The following is a 20,250-nucleotide window of genomic DNA, read 5'->3' on the forward strand; positions in this document are numbered from 1 at the left end:
ACAACTTTTGAATAAATACCTACTTCACATTCACAGCCTGAAATTTGCTTTATATTATCTGGCTTCTTCATGCTCCCATGCATTCTTTCATTACCCACAATTAATTGGACAGTGGTAATCCTTGGACATTGCTTCTTCTTCTTTTTGTCTACATTATGTCAAAAGGGTCTGGCACATATAGATGTGCACTGTCAATTAAAAAGTGGCCAGGCACAAGCTCTCTAAAACATGAGGAACAGACTGAGAGTCCTTCCTGGTTTCGTTCGTTTATTTAGACATTTTTCTTCTTCTTTCCCCTCCATCAAAATATCAAAGAATTAAGTAGCTGCTTCTCAGACATTAGACGCTGCTTTCCCTAGACATTACAAATAGTTAGCTTAAAGTCCAATCCACAGATGCTCCTGCAGCACATATGAATTTAATAAAAGCCGTAACAGCTTGTAATCTGTACCATCATGCCAGATTTGAAAGCCAACTCAGGAAGATGAATTGGTGCACTAACATGGCTTGGTCCTGCTACTCTGGCGATTGCCAGAAGGTTTGGAGCAGGAGCCTTGGAGACCAGGTGCTCGTTTTCTACTCACTGGAGCGCAAAGGCGGCTGGTGTCTTCTGCAAGGAAGAAATGAACCATGCAAAGCCAATGGGTTATTAAGAGAAAGCTCATGAAAATCAAGGATTGACTCTTTGCTCTCAGTACTGTCAGCCAACAGAGATGGGGAAAACATAGCCCGTCATTTCCTATGGTTGGGAAGTGGGATTGACTCTGGTTCTCCACTTGATGATCTATTTTGTGGATGTGTCCAAGAGGAACAATTCCTTCCCCTCCCCAGCACTTTCCCTTAGGAAAGTCTAAATCTCACTCTGAATATTTAAGTGATGAATTTTTTAAGACCCAAATTAGAACGCTTGCCAGGTATGAATGGGGTGGTGACCTCTTGGCCATTCAAATGTTGTTGGGCTCCTACTTCCACCAGTGTACTCAGCACAGCTGGTGGTCAGGATGATGTTAGACAGCATCTTCTGGTTCCTCACCCTGGTTTAGAAAAGTTAGCCCCTTTACCCTGCTGTGCTTGAAACAAAAAGAAAGCAGATTGTATAATCAGCTGTTTAAAGAGTAACTCAAGCATGCCAGCCTCTTTCAGTCTCTGAATTAGACACAAGCAATTCCACAAAATGTTGCTTTGCCCTAGTGAGGCTCTCAAACTAAGTTTGTTGTCCCGACTTTGAAGAATCTAGTGGTTTAGCAAAATGATTGTGGCAGTGGCACTCAACTTATGTGAGGTCACCTTAAGTGCTGCCTGAAAAAACCCTCAAGAATTTAGAAGCAGTAACACAATACTGTCTATGTTGTACACACAGTGCGTGCATGTAACCCTCAAGATGGAGCTAAGCCTATTTACGCTATTAAAAACTAAAAGCTGCATGCATTATTATTAGAATCACACAAGATGTCAGGGCAGTCTGTCCTCCCAAGTATGAGTGCAGTGCCCTCACACACTTGCAGCACTGACCGTATTTCACATCAATCCAATGGCAGTTTTGACAGCACTTGCAATTTTCAGCTACGTGAAGACCCCCAAAACTCACAGACCTTGCTTCTGCTGTTAACCCAACTTGTACATACAATGCTGCCTCCTGTTTTATACCTAATATAGTCCTGCAAGTCTTGTCACTATTAAAAGCAAAATATCTGCTATTCTGACCCCCTATAAATAGCCAAAGTAAACATGACCACGAAAATTAAACTTGGCAGGGCTGAAAAACTCACATGATTATGAACAGTTAAAATAACTGCTTGGCTTTAACAATTGCCAGCAGTTAAGCCTAAAAACCTTTGAGATTTACTTCATTTCAAGCCTGAACCGAGCCAGTTATCTACTTATTTCTTCTACCATTGTTCAGATTCAACATTTATCCATAGCTACCCTTTCAATTTTCTTCTAATTAATTAATGATCAAGAATGTTGTAAAGATTTTATTCTTAATTAGTGACCAGGAATAAGTTGCATCAGCATTTAGTTGCTGAAAAAGCAGAATGAATTAAAACAAAGGAAATCTGCTAATACTGTTAAGAACACTAATTCATAGAGATCTGTTGAGATAGAAAGCCTTCAATAAAATGTGATTTACCAGCCGAATTAGGTCTGGAGCTAGAAGTCATGTGTGAAAAATTAAAGAAGGCATCATTCTGAAAGAGGTCTTCAGGAGAATGGAAATTTCTCTGGAGAAGTTAGTAAAAAAAAAAGAGAGAGAAGCAGAATGGGAGTTGGAGGTTGAAGGCAATTAATTATGTTTCCCATTAATATGACTCTGGAGAAATTCTGCCTGCGCTATTACATTTATTAATGCCTTTTATCCCAGATGATAGAAGCTATTACCACAGTGTGTATGCTAACTACTGACTGACCTCTATTGCATTCATATGCAAGGCTACTTCTATCTTTAATTTGTTTAGATTATTGTCTTGTCCTGCCTAGAAGACTCTGCATAGGGCATTATGCATTTGAAACAAAGCCCAACAACAATAGCATGCATTAATATAATAATACATGCCCAAAACACCAGCAGTTAAAACTGTTGAAAAGGAGAGTGCAATCCTCTCCACAGTATTCAGTACTAGCTTCATCCTAGTCTCCAGAAACCAGCTTGAATAGGATGATATTGCAACTTTCTCTCTCTCTCTCTTTTTGAAGATATGAAAGTTCCTGCAGGGAATTAAGAGTTCCACAATGGTGGAAAAGCTGCCAATTTTCCAAGCACACTTTTCATTTGACTTTTGCATGCATGGCTTTGTAAATAAGGCTCACACGAGCAGATGCTCAGGCTTGAGAGCAGACCATTTTTCAGGTGGGCAAACCAAATGCATGTTTCAGGCAGGTAGGGTGGAGATAAAATGGATGAAGGCCCATAGTCTGATGTGGAGAGAGAAAACGTGAGCATCCCAGTTCAGTTTTCTGCATTTCCACATTAGTTTGTGGTTTGTTTGTTTTTAAAGTCCTCCTGAAAATTCGCCAGCATTTTAGTGCAAACCTTCTTTAATACTTTTGCAAAGCAATCTCTCCTAATATAGTGCATTCTTGTATATTATTTTGAGTAATATATGCATGAACACACACACTTCACCATAGTATATGCTTTTTTGTACACTTTTCTTGGCTGGAGAAGTGTGAATCTTGAAGGATGGCTGTGTTTTGGTTGACCAGGCCTGATAAACATACCAGAATCCTGGCCTTTTGCCACTGCCTAGTCAACAAGGCAATGTGTTCTGTTCGCTGAACTTCAGGCTCTATATTTGCCACTTTCCAATTCAAGGCGGTCACTGAACTCAAGGGCCTCCAAGCCTATATTTGGATATGGCTACCCACAGCCTTGGCCTGGCCCTGACTGCCAGATACCTTTTCATACCCCAGCCTTCTTTGACATTAGGACAGCTCAGCCAGTTATCGTGAGAGGCTTTAACAAAACCACTACAAAAGCCCTTAGTGTGTTACAGGTATAAAGAAATGATACATTTTTTAAAGGCATACTTCCTTCTAGTGCTGATCAGTATCTCCTTTATATCTTGTTTAATCTCATACAAACTAAATGACATGGCTGCCTACTAAGGGAAGCAAAAATGAACAATAAATTGCCTTTTTATACGATTATGTCGTTCTTTTCTATTGTATACATTCGTGCACAGTGGCATGCATTTTAAGAAATCCACTTTCATTTTTTTTCTCTGAACTTAATAGTTTTGTTAGGTAAGTAAAGCTACATCTCTAAGACAATTTTATGACACCATTTAGTGGATGCCTCCCTCTAAATGTGCATTTTAACAGCAGGTTATGAAACGGGTAAGGCAGCAATATATATATATATATATATATATATATATATATATATATATATATACATACACACACACACAGTATATATACAGTATATATATCATTATGGGAATGAAACAAGAGATTAATTCTAATTCTGAGCTTTAAATTGCTGTCCCTGCTTAACTTGCTTCAGTTGTATTTCCCTGTTCTGCTATCTAAAAACAAGGACATTCAGTCTGCATCTATTTCTAATACCTGTTGATTATTAAAAGTCATATATATTTTGCTACTGGACCAATCGGGAAAACCTCTTCATTTCCCTTTTGTAGCATCCAATATAGACAGATTCTGGAGCTGGCTGTCAGAATTGATGACAAACAATCACAGACTCTTATTTCCAACTTTCTACTTAGCAACATGACTATATGGAAGAACTAGAGCTACTGTCTGAAAGTTAAAAACCCACCAATACTCATTAACAGCTTATATTACAGCACTTTCAAATGTGTGATGAACCTTACAACAGTTGTGATTTAGCCTAATGTGGCTAATGTGGCAGACTGCATGGCTCAAAATTATCCACATGGAATTCGTAAAATTGTCATAAACTGTAAGTAATAGTTTTATGAATGTCACATGGGCATTATTTTTAAATATGAAAAACATTTATATGTGTAAAATATATTTAGTTAAAATAATTTTGGCTCAAATTTACCTGTTAATAAATTGTTCTTACGTCATTTTGTTAAATTGGGATGTTTATTGGAGCCCCAAATTAATTTGAATGAGCTAACTTGCCTTTATAAAACAATAGTTGGATATTGTTTGTAATTTTTCTTATTTAAGTCTAATTCTAAATATCTAGATACTATTTATCAGTCTGTTCCCCTGTGGAAAAAAATCATTAAACATATGATCAAAGTGGCTGTCTGGTGCTGAATATAAACAGGAAAGAAAATACATTTTGTTGTTGTAGTTTTTTACAGTTTATATTGCTGTCACTTCACTCATTTGAAAATCTTCATAACAAAGATGATGGCTCATTACTGTTACTGTTAACTAAATATATATGTTAACCTACTGCAAAATGCCTCTAGGCGACTAACAATTAAAACAGAGCATACAACCCTACAAGCTACAAATTTTCAAAATACATGTAATCAACTTCACTGACAAAATTCCAACTTAAACAGAAAACTAAATAAACACAAAATCCCTATTTGGAATATTAAAGCCAACGGCTGAGAAAGATGGTACTTCAAAACACCAAATACTCGCTACTGCAGTTAAAACTACCAAAATACTAAAGGGGGGGGGCAGTCTTGCAAAGGGGAAAGAAGGATTGCAAATGGCTAGAAGGTGTACATCTCTTGGGGTGAGCATTCCAAAGGCAGGGGGCCACTGCCAAGAAGGCCCACTCTTTCTTGTTCCCATTCTGCCCATGTTAGCAGGAGGGCACTCTGATAAAGCAGGAAAGGAATGAATATTAGGATAGCTTTGCTGTCTCAGTGATATGAAAACCAGCCCAGAACCATTTGAAAGTCTACTAGAATCTATAGCAAGGCTTCCACCAAATCCACTGGTTTGAATCAGGGAGGTCTCTTTTTAAAAAAAACTATACAATTGCAGTCACACAAACACACACAGAGCAAGAGAGCGCAAAAGACCTAAGAGTTGTTCATGGCCCTGCTGTTTTTCAAGGGGAAAAAACCTATCTAGGAAAGAGCTGCTACACATAGCAAAGCAATAAGATAGCACTTGTATTTGCCATGAGGTAAAAGCTATTTTGGGACATGGGTGGCATTGTGGGTTAAACCACAGAGCCTAGGACTTGCCGATCAGGTCGGCGGTTCGAATCCCCGCGACGGAGTGAGCTCCTGTTGCTCAGTCTCTGCTCCTGCCAACCTAGCAGTTGAAAAGCGCGTCAAAGTGCAAATAGATAAATAGGTACTGCTCCGGCGGGAAGGTAAACGGTGTTTCCGTGCACTGTTCTGGTTCGCCAGAAGTGGCTTAGTCATGCTGGCCACATGACCCGGGAGCTGTATGCCAGCACCCTTGGCCAATAAAGCGAGATGAGTGCCGCAACCCCAGAGTTGGCCACGACTGGACCTAATGGTCAGGGGTCCCTTTACCTTTATCTTAAAAGCTATTTTAAAAGAGATTTTAATATATTTCTTAAAAACCAAAACCAGAAAAAACCTACAAAGAATTTCATTTCAAGAGTTGAACATTATTTATATATATTTTAATGGCAAGAGTGCCTAACCTATGGCCATCCAGAAGTTGTTGGACTACAACTCCCATCAGCTCTAATCAGCAAGGGGTTATGGGAGTTGGAGTCCAGCAACATTTGGAGGCCCACAGGTTAGCCAAGCTTGCTTTATAGAAATGAGCAACAGAAAACAGATGGACGAAGAGCATCCTTGTCAAAGGCCAGTTCCCTATGAATGGACCACTGCAGGCGTGAGAGAACCTTGAGGAACTGGTACCCTTTCTTCTGCTTTTGGATTCTGAAATGAGCAAGCAGCTACCTTGAAAGAGATGCTGACTATTTATGGCTCCTAATAGACTCAAGGCCACAGAGAATCAATGGAGGCTGTTAAATGCTTAGCACTTCTGAATCTCAGGCCAATTATTTAGGTGCCAATCTTGTGAAGCAGAATTGTTGTTTTTTAAAGCTGGAGTGTCTTGCCAAGGTCACACAGGAGGGGCATGGCAAAACAGAAATAGAACCCAATATCATCGCCATAGCTGTAAGACCATCTTTCATCCAAAGTTGTCTACTTATTGCAACGTCTCTGTTTAAATTAGTGTTGGGTAGATCTGGAACTCAGGCTTTGCTTCCAGCCCTGATACAAAAAGATAGAGAGAGAAAGCTGCAGTTCTGAAAGTTCAGTTTTCACCTGAAAGTCATGGCAAATTCTATTCTATGGGGCTATATTGCAGCGATGCTCACTTTTGGATACAGGTGCTTAGAACAACTGGAGTACCCTCTCTCTGCCAGAAATAATACAAATCACCTTTCTTTCCTGCTGGTATGCTGGGACTGGTAGGCATTTTTGCTGCTGCTGCCCAAATCTCTTTACTCACTTGAAAGGGGAGTTGCAATTAGGAAAAAACCACTGTTATGGAGCCTTGCTCCACAGGCTCTGGGGACTAAGCAGTTGGGGAAGTATCCCACCCCCCAGCAGTCTTCCCAATTGGGTCCATCCAAAAATTCAAGCCAATGATACAATCCCACAAATGCCTAGCTGCATTATATGTGCTGTTCCACGGAATCTGAACAATGTTACAACCTGCTTACAAATACATGTGTTCTTCCTAAATTGCTGCTTCAAAAAATATTTCTGCGGCAGCTTATTGTTGGATTATACCAAATCATAAATAATAAATTCCACATAAATATGAAATCATCTCTCTTGATAAAATGTTAAGCAGCATTTTCAGAATGAATACTAATAGCTTGTTTGTTAGGAAGCAAAATATTCAGCATATCCATGTACTTCATAGCCTCTTTTTGAAATTGCTGGGTATTGAAGGGGCTTAGTTTCTAAACCATAAAAACAAACCATTCCCCCTCCATTTGATAGCAACATACTTGGGCCATAGAGGATTCTGTCTTAGGTGCATGTACTGTAATTCTGCCCCACCCAGAACAGAAGCAAGTATGGAGACTGTTTTCTTATGATGGAATAACCACAGTGTTGGGACGCAGGTGGTGCTGTGGGTAAAACCTCAGCGCCTAGGACTTGTTCGAATCCCCGCGGCGGGGTGCACTCCCGTCGTTCAGTCCCAGCGCCTGCCAACCTAGCAGTTCGAAAGCACCCCCGGGTGCAAGTAGATAAATAGGAACTGCATACTAGCGGGAAGGTAAATGGCGTTTCTGTGTGCTGCGCTGGCTCGCCAGATGCAGCTTGTCACGCTGGCCACGTGACCTGGAAGTGTCTCCGGACAGCGCTTGCCCCCGGCCTCTTAAGTGAGATGGGCGCACAACCCTAGAGTCGGACATGACTGGCCCGTATGGGCAGGGGTACCTTTACCTTACCTTTAACCACAGTGTAGTTTGTCTAAGGGGTAGACGTGAGCTCCATAATTAGAGAGACTGCTCATACAGCCTACACTGAACTAGAAAACAAAATGTCCATAAAACCGGGGGGGGGGGGAGGGGATGGCTGCAAGGGATTGGGCAGCACTGCAGGTATTTGAAACTCTTTGGCAGGTGGGCAGGACACAATGATATCAGGTGAGCCATTTTCCTTTGCGCCCATGCTTTGCAGGCTCTGAAAATCAGCTTCGCAGGAACCAATGATCAGCAAATTATATTTGCCCAGCGAGACAATGTTGTGCTTTCGAGTGCTGGGGAAATGGGTTATCTGCAAGACAAATCTAGCAATCAGGAAAAACACCTGGACCTTGTACATGTAACAACTGCACAACTGCCATACTAAAAATTCTATGGGAAGGCTCTACGCAAGAGGTATGTGGAATTATTTATATGCAGTTAAACCAAACCTGAAGCTTTTTCAATTGATTCATTTTTCTACCACAAAAGAATGAAAACATAAATTTTCTATGCTTATATACTAAAAGAAGCAAAACTATCTATTCTAAAAAGAACCAGACACTAGATTGTTGGCATTCCTGAAGGAACACCTGGAAATTTAAATTTTGATTTACCCTTTAAAAATGTTTTAAAGCATTTACATGAACCACATGTGCAATTTTATGGTATTTTTTTCTTAAAAACCATTCTGGAGGATAGTGTGTTGTATAGTTAGCATGTATCATAACGGACATATACTTACACAGCTAAGCTGATAGGCATGCCATCAAAGGTATTAAGTGAGCCAGCTTGCTTTTACTCATTTCTGTAGTAACTGAACAAGATTTGCAACCATGTCACTTTGACACTGGCAGCCTATTGTGGTGGCAAGACCAAGCTACCAATTTATAATTACCTCTGGCCTTCAAAAAACGTTCCCTCTTTTATATAAAGCTCAGCCTCAAGCGACTACTCAAGCAGGTGACATGTTCTCCCTATTGGTTTTGAAACAGAAGGCAATTCAGAACCATTTTCAATATAGTCATTAAAATAAAAACTGAAACCTACTGATTGGTAAATGTCCTAAGTCTTTCTTCTGACTGTTCAGTCATTATTGTCCAGCCCCACACAACTCCTGGTACTTTTCTGCCGTTCTCCCACTTTTTGTTTTGTCCTTGCTACCCACTCATGATGAGTTTATTTCAGCTTCCTGAAATGTCTCTTCAGTACCTTTCTGGATCAGCATATAGTTCACAAAAACCAGCTCATTCTCCTTTGTAGTAAACCTCCAAGAGGTTTTCATGTTTTTCCCCTACAATGAAGTATAGGGAATCAGTGGCCTTTGAAGTTGCTCTCTCTTTTCTCCTTTGCTGCAGCTCGAAGGAGGATACCTGAAGCCTCTGCTTCTGTTTTAGATTAATTGCAGTTCAGCATGTTGTCTGAACCCTAAACTGTTGTAAATTTTAACTACGGTTAACAAAAACAAGCCAGTTTCATAAACTATGGCTTGTGAAGTTTGGGTGACACCGCTAGCCAGGAGTAATAGAAAACTGGAAGAAAAAGCCTGAAGGGGTGGGCAGCATTCTGAGGTTAAGTTCAGCCCCATCACAATAAGCCATGGTCTACCATGACATTTGTATGCACCCAATAAACTGAAAACAGAACGCCTTCCTCACAAAGAAACTGCATTCACACACTGAAAACTCCAGTTTAGTTCTTCAGCGAATATAAAGGTTCACCACTTTTGGAATATATAAATTATAGTAAATCATAGAAAACAATTACTTATCCCAAAATAGATTGTTTTAAAGGTTCTCAGTTACTTAAAGGCAAGATGCCCAATCAATATTCCAATTAGCCTTGAGAAAACTAAATCGGATTAAATTCAAGTATGCTAGAATAGCCAACTTTTGAAGGGGCCTTTAAGCATTCCTCTGTTAAATATTGCATACAGTGAGATTAATATTATATGAACTACAGTGGGTACATCAATTTGCAAATGAAGACATCTTGACACCTTTAGAACATGAATTCTAGCAGCAAAGATGTACATCCTGCTTTCTTTACTCTTTTATGCCCTCTAAGCGATCACTTGCCCAAGAGTTTGTTAATTCTTCTCCAAGGCCATGCTGGTACTTCGGGGGAAGCTAGCAAATCAGTGTTCTACTTTTTCATTTTAAAAATCAGTGTTCTGTTACATGATTTTGAACACATGAAACGTAGGGCCTCATTGAATAAAGCTGTTTCTAAGTCCCACCTGTACAGTGGTACCTTGGATTACATATGCTTCAGGTTACAGACTCCACTAACCCAGAAATAGTGCTTCAGGTTAAGAACTTTGCTTCAGGATGAGAACAGAAATCGGGCTCTAGCGATGCGGTGGCAGCAGGAGGCCCCATTAGCTAAAGTAGTGCTTCAGGTTAAGAACAGTTTCAGGTTAAGAACGGACCTCTGGAATGAATTAAGTACTTAACCCGAGGTACCACTGTATTTGTCTCTAAAGGTATTTTCATGGGGTAGGGTTGGCTCAATATAAGAGTACTTAATCATTACATCCCAGAATAGGCACTTGGACATATTTGCTCCACTGAATCTTGTCACACGCTTGCTGTGGGCTTGCCAAAAGTGGCTACACAACAGCCTTCTGCTGGGCTTACAGACAATTTCCATGGTATCTGAAGTCTGTAAATACTTCTGCCCTGACCATTTTTTCTTCCCTCATATCTGCAGACCCTCCAAGTGTCCCTATTTTCCAAAGACGTCCTTGATTTAGAGAAGCCATCCTAGTTTCTGATTTGATCCTGGAATGTCCCACGTTTCCTTAGGATGTCCCTATTTTCATTGGAGAAATGTTGGAGGGTATGGAGTTATCCTATCCCTGAGCCATCAGAAGCCAATCCTGTGTAGGGATTTTTAAAAATATTTAATATTTTATTATGTTTTTATATATGTTGGAAGCTGCCCAGAGTGGCTGGGCCAACCCAGTCAGATGGGTGGGGTATAAACAGTAAAATTATCGTTATGCAATGGAATGCCCCTATTTTCATCGGATAAATGTTGGAGGGTATGTATGTGTATCTTGCCACTCACATATACAGTGGTACCTCAGGTTACATACGCTTCAGGTTACATATGCTTCAGGTTACAGACTCCGCTAACCCAGAAATAGTACCTCGGGTTAAGAACTTTGCTTCAGGATGAGAACAGAAATCATGCTCCGGCGATGCAGCGGCAGCAGGAGGCCCCATTAGCTAAAGTGGTGGTTCAGATTAAGAACAGTTTCAGGTTAAGAACAGACCTCCAGAATGAATTAAGTTCTTAACCTGGGGTACCACTGTACACTCTCTGTACACTGCTATAGCTCAGCTATTTGGCCAACCAAGAAAGCCCACATTGTGCTACATGGCTATTCTTGAATCTCTCCTCTTTCCCTTTTCTTCTGTCACTACAGCACAGTGGGGTTTGTTTGTTTAGTGGTGCTGTTGTTAACCTCAGCATTGCACTGCCTGAGGCAATGGACCTCTAGACAACATTGAGAGTGAAGCCAATGAGTGACCCATTTCATTGACAGGATTGCAGTGAATGTGACTGCCCATTCCCCCACCCGATCCCCACCCTGAAGGTGATGGGCAGGAAACCAAAAGTCTTCTGAGGTCAAAGAAAACTTGGTCTAGCCCTGCTACCAAATTCTTATAGTGCAGGAGGAAGGAAAAACTCATTGGACAGCCTCTCTCTCCCCTGCCCACCTCATGCAATAGAGCTACAGAGATAAAATGAGAGGGATATCAAGCGGTGACAGCTTAAGAAACGTAACAGTGATTGAATGGGTTGGATAATGGTTCCCATCAGCACCTCAGTGACAAGGAAGGAATACACATTTCAGCACGTCAAATCAGATGTAATGAAAGAAAGAAAAACAACGGCGAAAGGTTATGGTATGGTGTGATAAAGCAAAATTAAGTAGGACTAAGTTTCAAAAACCATGTAAGTTGTTTTTGACAATTATTTTCAGAAATTATTTGGTGTGGAACGAAACCATGAACGTTCATAAAATGATTGACCACCTAATTTGGGCGATGTAGAAACTAACGATGGATTAGTTTTTTTATTTTGTTTCTCTGCCATCCCTATTCTTGAGTGCTGCTTTTTGATGACATTATTGAACAAAAGCAGTGTATAATTTGAGGGGAAAGGAACACAGAGCCTTTGTCTTCCTTACTTCAACAGAGAGACATTCAACCAAACAGAAGAAAAACTCCCTCAGAACAGCACAACCAGTAAACATCATAGCAGTCTGCCTGGCTGGTAAGCACTGCCAGCGCCATAGATGCCAACTTCCTGGGGCCCTGGGTGCCTGAGCACCCACAAAATTCCCCATGAAGGGGTCAGGCACCCACAAATTTCAGTGCCAGGGCCATGCACACTGCATAGCACCCACAGCCCTGGGCACCCATGGTTGTGGGGCTAAGTTGGCACTCCTGGACAGCATCAGCAGCACCACCACAACCTCTTGGTTAGCTGCCTTTAACATGGACAGAATTAACCCTTAAGTGACAAACTGAATGATTACTGCTGTTGCACTTCCAACAGGTGTGTGGCCCCAAAAGTATGGATGTAGATCTGCAGTGGGCTCATCTCTCCATCTATGCTCATCTAGCAGCACTCTTTCAAAAGCAGTACATATATTGGCATTGAATGATTAGCCAAAATAGAAATGCTCTTCCATTTGAAGGACCATGCTATTTGTGATATTTAGCATAATTAGAGTGAGGGTTTCTTCTGTTTGAGGCAATATTGTCAAGAAAAGGTATTTTGCTAAATGATCTTCTCATGCTTCTTAATAGCTTAATCTGCGTCTTAAGTACATGGATTTGAAAAATAAATTGATTCTCTGCAGAGTGTGACAGCCCAATCTCCAAACAGAATCCTGTAAACCAGTGGAGCCTAACTGTGAATTAATGCACTGAAAAACTGCTGAGAGACAAAAAAGAATACTAAAAGCAGAGAACCGAGGTATCTAATAGATCCTGCAAGTGGCAACATTGCTTCAGAATTTATCACAAGGCAGAAAAATGTGACATCCTAGCTAACACCTCATTAAAAGCAGCGGTCAATAAACGTGGAGCGGATATTCATAAAGCATGGTGGACACTCACAATCTAAGGACACTTCCAGATGAAGGCCTTGGGGAGTGTTGAGCATGTCGATACCTGGAAGATCTACAGTGATGATTGTGCCAATCCCCATGCTGATTACTGCACATCGGAAAATCACAGAACACGAGCGTAGTATCATGCCAACAAGTGTAGTAAGAATCTACGAACAGTCTTCTAGATCAAGCCAGTGGCCCATCTAGTGCAGCATCCTTTTCTCACAGTGGCCAACCAGATGCAAATGGGAAGCCTGCAAGCAAGACCTCAGCACAACAACACTCTCCCCACCTGAGGCTTCCAGCAACTGGTATAATTTAGAAGCATTGTCACCTCCTACTGGGGAGGTAGAACATAGCCATCAGGTTTAGTAGCCTTATGCTCTATGAATTTGTCTATTCATCTTTTTAAAGCTATCCAAGTTGGTAGTCATCACTGCCTCTTCTGGAAGCAAATTCCAGAGTTTAACTAAGCGCTGTGTGAACAAGCATTTTCTTTGGTCAGCCTTGAACCTGCCAACATTCAGCATCACTGGACGTCCACAAGTTCTAAGGTTATAAGAGAGGAAGAAAAACATTTCTCTAACCACTTTCTCCACAAAATGCATAACTTTATACACTTCTCTCACATTGCCTCTTATGCACATTTTCAAAACTCCCACATAATAATAATAATATAATTTATATGCTACCCATCTCACTGGGCTGCCCCAGCCACTCTGGGTGGCTTCCAGGAAATTAAAACATCAAACACAGTAAAACAACCCTATACAGGGCTTTCTTCAGATGTCTTCTAAAAGTCAGGTAGTTGTTTATTTTCTTGACAGAAGGGTGTTCCAGAGGGAGGGCACCACTACCAAGAAGACCCTGGTTCACTGTAACCTCACTTCTTGTGATGAGGGAACTGCCAGAAGGCCCTCAGAGCTAGATCTCAGTGTCCAGGCTGAATGATGGGAGTGGAGACTTTCTTTCAGGTATACAGGGCAAAAGCCATTTAGGAAGGCCCATTTTTATATACTCCCTGTTCCACTTTTTATGCTGGTGCTACTGTGGCAGAAGAAGCTCAAAGCACCATTAGCATTAGAGGAAAAAACACAGAGAGGGAGAATCTTCTGAGGGAAAATAAGGGGAAAGGACAAGAAGGAGCTGTCCAAGAGATGAAAACAGCAATCCAATCAGCAAGAAGAACTGAACCACAACCTCCAGAGATGTTGATAACTGCTTATTCAATGGCATGTTATTTAAAAGAACAGAGAGCAATCTGAAAATGCCCGCAAGAAGTTGGGGTCCCTATAGAAATACAGTGTTCAGCAGTATAGATGAAATATGTGGCTGAATCAGAACAGGGGGCAGTCAGACACGCAAGAGGAAATGCTTGTCTATTCTTAATGCTCTCTACTTCCTCAATAAGGGGAAGTCTGTGGGCAGTGCTAAGGCATTCAGCCACCATAGGATAAGAGAACACATGCAATGGAGACTTACAGTGTCTTTTATTATATTTGTCATGTTTTATTCACAAATATATATAGGAGGACCATAGCTGAGGTATACCAAGTCCCTCAGCACACAGCACAGCCACAAGTCCTGCTCCAGATCCCCAAACAGTGTCCAAAAGAGCCTTCAGCTTGGACCAATGTACAGCTCTCTCTCTTCTCTGTCTGATCATCTCTAAAACTGCATGTTTCCTTCATCAGTTGGGAAAAGGCTGTTTTCTCACATACACCCTTAAAAAGCACCGATCTCAGACTCCACCCTGCAGATAATTAATCCATTCAGGAAAGCATCCTCACTAATTAAGAAAACTGTTGTATTTAATCCCCATCTCTTAGGCTGTGTACACACAGCGTTTTATTCTAGAAACAATGGAGACTGAGTGTTTGTTTTTTATACACAGTCCACATATAATCTAGTTCTGCTGCATATTTTATCGCACCCAAAAAGCACTTCTTGAGAAAAGTGCATCATTCACAAAACAAAAGCTCGTTGCAGATTGATTCTTTTTTACCCTGCATCTAATGACATAGTAACAAACAGAGTTGACACTTGGGCTACACCTGTATGGAAGAGGGGCTGGCTTGGGCAGGAGGCAGCTACACAGTCAAGTCTGATGTGGTAAGATGGGTTGGAAGGCAAGTTGCTGATGGGGCCAGCCAGCAGCTGGAAACACAGGGAGGGACAAGCCAAAAAAGAAGGAGCACAGGTATGGCTGGAAGCAGACGGAGCGCTGGCAATGGGCAGTCACAGTAATGGTCTGTCTGTGGGTCTCCACACCTGCCCAACGAAGTTGTGGGTAAGCATTTACCAAGATTGCAACCACCACTTCCTTCTTCATTCGCCTGGGGAATCTGTGTGGAATGTGGTAGGTTTTCAAATGTGCGGCAAGTAACCACAGCCACCCTTAGGGGTGGCAGGATCTGAAATCAGCATGTTGAGGATGAGTGTGAATGATTCTGGACTGAGAAAAAAACACACCCTACATTTGTGCTACACATACAAAGATCACCAGTGTTGAAGCTATGATTCTTCAACATCAACTTCATTGGACTGGTCATGTTGTGCGGATGCCTGATGATCGTCTTCCAAAGCAACTACTCTATTCTGAACTTAAAAACGGAAAGTGTAACGCTGGCGGTCAACAAAAGAGGTTTAAAGACTGTCTCAAGGCAAATCTAAAAAAATGTAGTATAAACACTGACAGCTGGGAAACACTGGCCTGTGAGCGCTCCAGTTGGAGAACAGCCTTTACCCAAAGGTGCCATGGACTTTTAAGACACACGAACTCAGGACGCACGGGAGAAACATGCTAAGAGGAAGGCACGCTTGGCAAATCCACACCATGATCAACTCCTGCCCAGAAACCAATGTCCCCACTGTGGAAGGACATGTGGATCCAGAATTGGACTCCATAGTCATGGACTCATTGTTAAAACCGTGTTTGCGGAAGACAATCTTACTCAGCTACAAGTGATTGCCAAAGAAGAAGAAAGACATTACTTTGTATGCAGTCATAGGCAAAACCATATTGAGCATCTGACAGTCAAACTAGATGTGAAATACATAGCACATCTTCTTCTTTTTCTAAACTAATTATGGGGAAAGCAAAGACCAGTTAGCACTATGAAGTCACCAATGAGGACTTTCCCTGCTAAAGGTTTCTCTCCCTCCCTCTCTCTGCACACAGAATTATCCTGAAAAGTACAACTTAGGTGTTTATTACAGCGAACCATAAAATAGTCATTAACACTGGAGTATCAGTAATCAACCATGTCAATACGATATCTTTTTCAAGTTCATATGCAGGTAGTTTTTAATTTCTTGAGGAAAGCGTTTGGTGTTGGAGTTTTTTTCTGTTTTAATAATAGTATATGCTCATATTTGTGAGTACAATATAGAACTAATGTATATGTATTGGGGTTGTGTGTTTGTGTTCTGTTTATTGATCTCTGTCAGAAACCAGGTCACAAAATAACGTCACATTACAAAACCAGGTCACAAAATAATGTCACATTACAAAAGATGTATCTACCTACTTGCACTTCTTGCCCTGTAAAGTGTCACATCATGCACTGACAGAGCCATGGATCTAATACCCTTAAAATGTCAGTGTGACACCTGCACAACCTCAATCCATCCTGAAATTACAAAACCTGTTGAGGCATTCTGGATTTTCCCAGATGCGGGATATAGCCTTTGTTTACATTATGTGAAAACAATCCTGTGAAAAAGGCACTGCTAGGGCAAAATATGTGAGAGTTGTTTACAAGAATTGGGAAATAAGGGTGCAATGCCCTGTGAGAGCAACCAAGCTGACAGAGCTTTGGATTTTGCTCAATGGAGACAACCTAGAATACAGTTAATATGCTTAAAACCCCACTGAAATCACTAGAACTTAAGTATGCTTTCTTACCTCTGTACATGGCTAAATGCCATGAAAGACACAGCCTTCCTTTGATATTCTTCAAGGATCTGTAGGTCATCAGGACATTTTTTGCAAGTGATCAAATATCCCTTCCTGTGATATAAGCATTTCCCCCTCTAAACAGTAGAGATCTTTTTTCCTTATAGCTCAGAAAGGTGGGTATAAATGGAAGGGGGCCCGGTTCTCCGCAGGTAGTAATTCAAAATACTTAAGTGACTATGTAAATAGAAATGACTACTATCTGATAATAAATCATATGCAGGCACCCACAGCATAACATGGTTATGGTTAATATGCTTGGGTAAATCACGAACTGTAATGGCCTGTCAGCATTAAAATGAAGGGGGTGAGGAGATTATACTATTACATTACAGGGTGGCAGACGGGAGGCGACAGAACAGCTGTGATTGTGTAGAAGTTATATCTTTGTACCCAGAGAAGGCTGAGGCAGGACATTTGTATTACAGTCTGAAGGCTGGTGGAATACGAGAACTTTGCTTGATTAATCAAGTTAAGCACTGAGATATGGAGGACTTGCTATTCATTGGCTCAGAAGCAATTCTTTGATCTCGTCAGCCCAATAAATGTACCATTTTGATTTGTGCAGCAGGGGCAGTTACTGAAAGACTGGCATGCTTCTTCATTCCTTTTCTGGGGAGCAGATTTAATGATTTATGGGGTGATCAGAATGCTCTGTTTATGAAGTGTATGTCTGGAGCTCTCAAACATATCAACCAACAATAACTGTCAAAGACCAGTATTTCCTTAAGAATATCAGAGTGATATATGCTACTTTCTGGAGCACTGGTGAAAATGGCGGCATTTTCCAAGGACTGCTTAATATTATGATGCTGTAGCTTACAGGGTGGTGGAAGTCTGTTGTATAAATTTGGAATTATCATTTGGATAAGCCATTGAAGCTGCAATCCTATGCACACTTACTTTGGAGTAAACTTCATTGGAATCATTGGAGCTTGCTTATGCATAGGATTTAGATATACCCACTGTTATGGCCTTTTCCCAGTTATGCCACAACAAATTATTTTGGTAAAAAGCAAGCCAGTGATACATAGTGAATTTTGAACTGCATATTTTTAATGTGTTCTAATTGTGAGAAACTAAAGACTTCAGTCCACACAGCTTCAAAATACAACCGTACAGCAAAGACTGCATTCATAAAGATGCAATAAATCCTGCTTTTTGCAGGGAGGGGGAACTGCACTCTCCATTTCAGGACAAGTGATGTTTTATTATATTCCAGGCAGTCAATGTGGCGATACATATAGCCACCTGAAAAAACAGACTGACCATTATATTTTGATAATTCCATCACCAGCCTTCAGCACTGCAAAAATTCTATGGTGGTGTTCCTACCAGAATCTTTGCCTGCCCTATTTTGCGGTACTGTATTCAAAAATAAACATGAATCTCCTTTAATCACATCTAAATGAAGATTGAGGAATATGAACTATAGTTCTAAATAATTGTGGATTTACATCTGCAGATAACTGACTATGCTACTAAAGTAATCAACATCACAGATCTTCATATGAAACAGAGAAAGAAAATTATAAACCTGAACAGACCCTTTTAAAAAAGGCAGGTATGGGGGAAAGAGTAGTAAAACGAAGGAAGCACAAAACATAAACAAGTCACGGCTGCAATACAGACTCACCCATAACAATCTAGGTGCACAGGTTATCATAGAAAAGCCACCGTGTCCATATAAATCATCACTGCCAAACTCTCGCAAAGACGGCACCACATCATTTTCCGTCTATGTTCCAGAATCACAGTACTGAAAAAGTCCACGGAAGCGTTTGCTTTCACTTTGACGAATGTAGCAGTAGAGGCAACACAAACTGAACTATATTGATCCACAGCAGCAGTCAGTTGCCTCTTGGCTCAGTATGTTTAGTAACTATTTGGTTTCACACTGTTTTGTTTGGATGACTCACACACAAGATGCATCTCCCTTTAATATTTCAACTTGTGCTGCTTTCAGATGTCTGACTGCTAGCCTCTCTGCAAGGGGCAATTTTATGTTTTGTGTCTCAAGTGTGACTACAGGAAACCACCCTGGGTGTAGCAAGAAGCTTTCCATTGTTTCCAGCTTCCACAGGATGCAGGATTTTTGAGCAGGTTAAGTGCCACCATCCTTCATCTCATTCCCAGAAATATAAATGAAAGATATGTGGCTATGAAATAAGGTGAAAATGGTCAGCTACATGCTAAGTAGTGTCCTTCACTGGAAGGACAGATTGTGAAGCTGAGGCTCCAATACTTTGGCCACCTCATGATGAAAAAGAAGAAGAGTTTGGATTTGATATCCCGCTTTATCACTACCCGAAGGAGTCTCAAAGCAGCTAACATTCTCCTTTCCCTTCCTCCCCCACAACAAACACTCTGTGAGGTGAGTGGGGCTGAGAGACTTCAAAGAAGTGTGACTAGCCCAAGGTCACCCAGCAGCTGCATGTGGAGGAGCGGAGACGCGAACCCGGTTCCCCAGATTACGAGTCTGTCGCTCTTAACCACTACACCACACTGGCTCTCGAGAAGACTCCCTGGAAAAGACCCTGATGTTGGGAAAGATTGAGGCACAAGGAGAAGGGGACAACAGAGGACGAGATGGTTGGACAGTGTTCTCGAAGCTACAAACACGAGTCTGACCAAACTGCGGGAGGCAGTGGAAGACAGGAGTGCCTGGCGTGCTCTGGTCCATGGGGTCACGAAGAGTCGGACACGACTAAACGACTAAACAACAACAACAACACACATGCTAAGAATGAATGTCAGAAAGAGTTTTCCAAAAGTAACAATGGAATGTTGCCAAAACTATGGCATTGTCTTTGGGAGGTTGGAAATGTTGTTGCCCTGAGAGTTTTGGCTAACAACCCTTGCTGCACCTTTGAACTCTAATTGACTATCAAACTGTAATCCATAATTACCTTTGTGTGCTGGATACTTGCAGGAAAGAAACTAAAAGTACCCACTCCACCCTTGTCATATTTTGGAAAAAAAATAAGGCTATCAGCTCTTTGACTGGCCCTGCTGCCTTGCACCCATTCCAAACCTGACAGTCCTGTGCTCCTACTATGAATGAAAGCAGGTACAGAAATAAAACATACAGTTCATTAAAGCAATTAAAATCAGATAGATATAAACACACATTTCATCCTCCTCTCTCTCTCTCTCTGTCCCTAAAGCCTATAGAAATTTTATCCTGATCTGCACTAAAGTCAGTTTTTGTTTTTTTTCTGCAACCCCCTCAACTAATGTAGGAGGAAGCATTTGTGAAGCAGTGAATTCAGAGTCTTCAGGTGATCT

General features: G+C 41.1%; 1 protein-coding gene across 50 annotated transcripts in view; it reads right to left on the reverse strand.

Annotated features, from left to right (window-relative positions):
* The window catches only part of SORBS2 (sorbin and SH3 domain containing 2), a 181,727-nt gene that overhangs the window by 89,540 nt on the left and 71,937 nt on the right, over positions 1–20,250 (reverse strand). For 6 of the 50 annotated variants that reach the window (XM_083457866.1, XM_083457848.1, XM_083457858.1 and 3 more), the window contains exon 1: positions 18,599–18,952. The exons of 43 other annotated variants lie outside the window; for them this stretch is intronic. The gene's annotated coding sequence lies outside the window, so the exon portion shown is untranslated. Of the gene's footprint in view, positions 1–18,598; positions 18,953–20,250 lie in introns of those variants that run through there. One more of the 50 variants, XM_083457860.1, reaches the window with a different exon arrangement.

The sequence above is a fragment of the Podarcis tiliguerta genome, assembly GCF_965153285.1.
Source record: "Podarcis tiliguerta genome assembly, chromosome: 9".
Taxonomy (NCBI): Eukaryota; Metazoa; Chordata; class Lepidosauria; order Squamata; family Lacertidae; genus Podarcis; species Podarcis tiliguerta.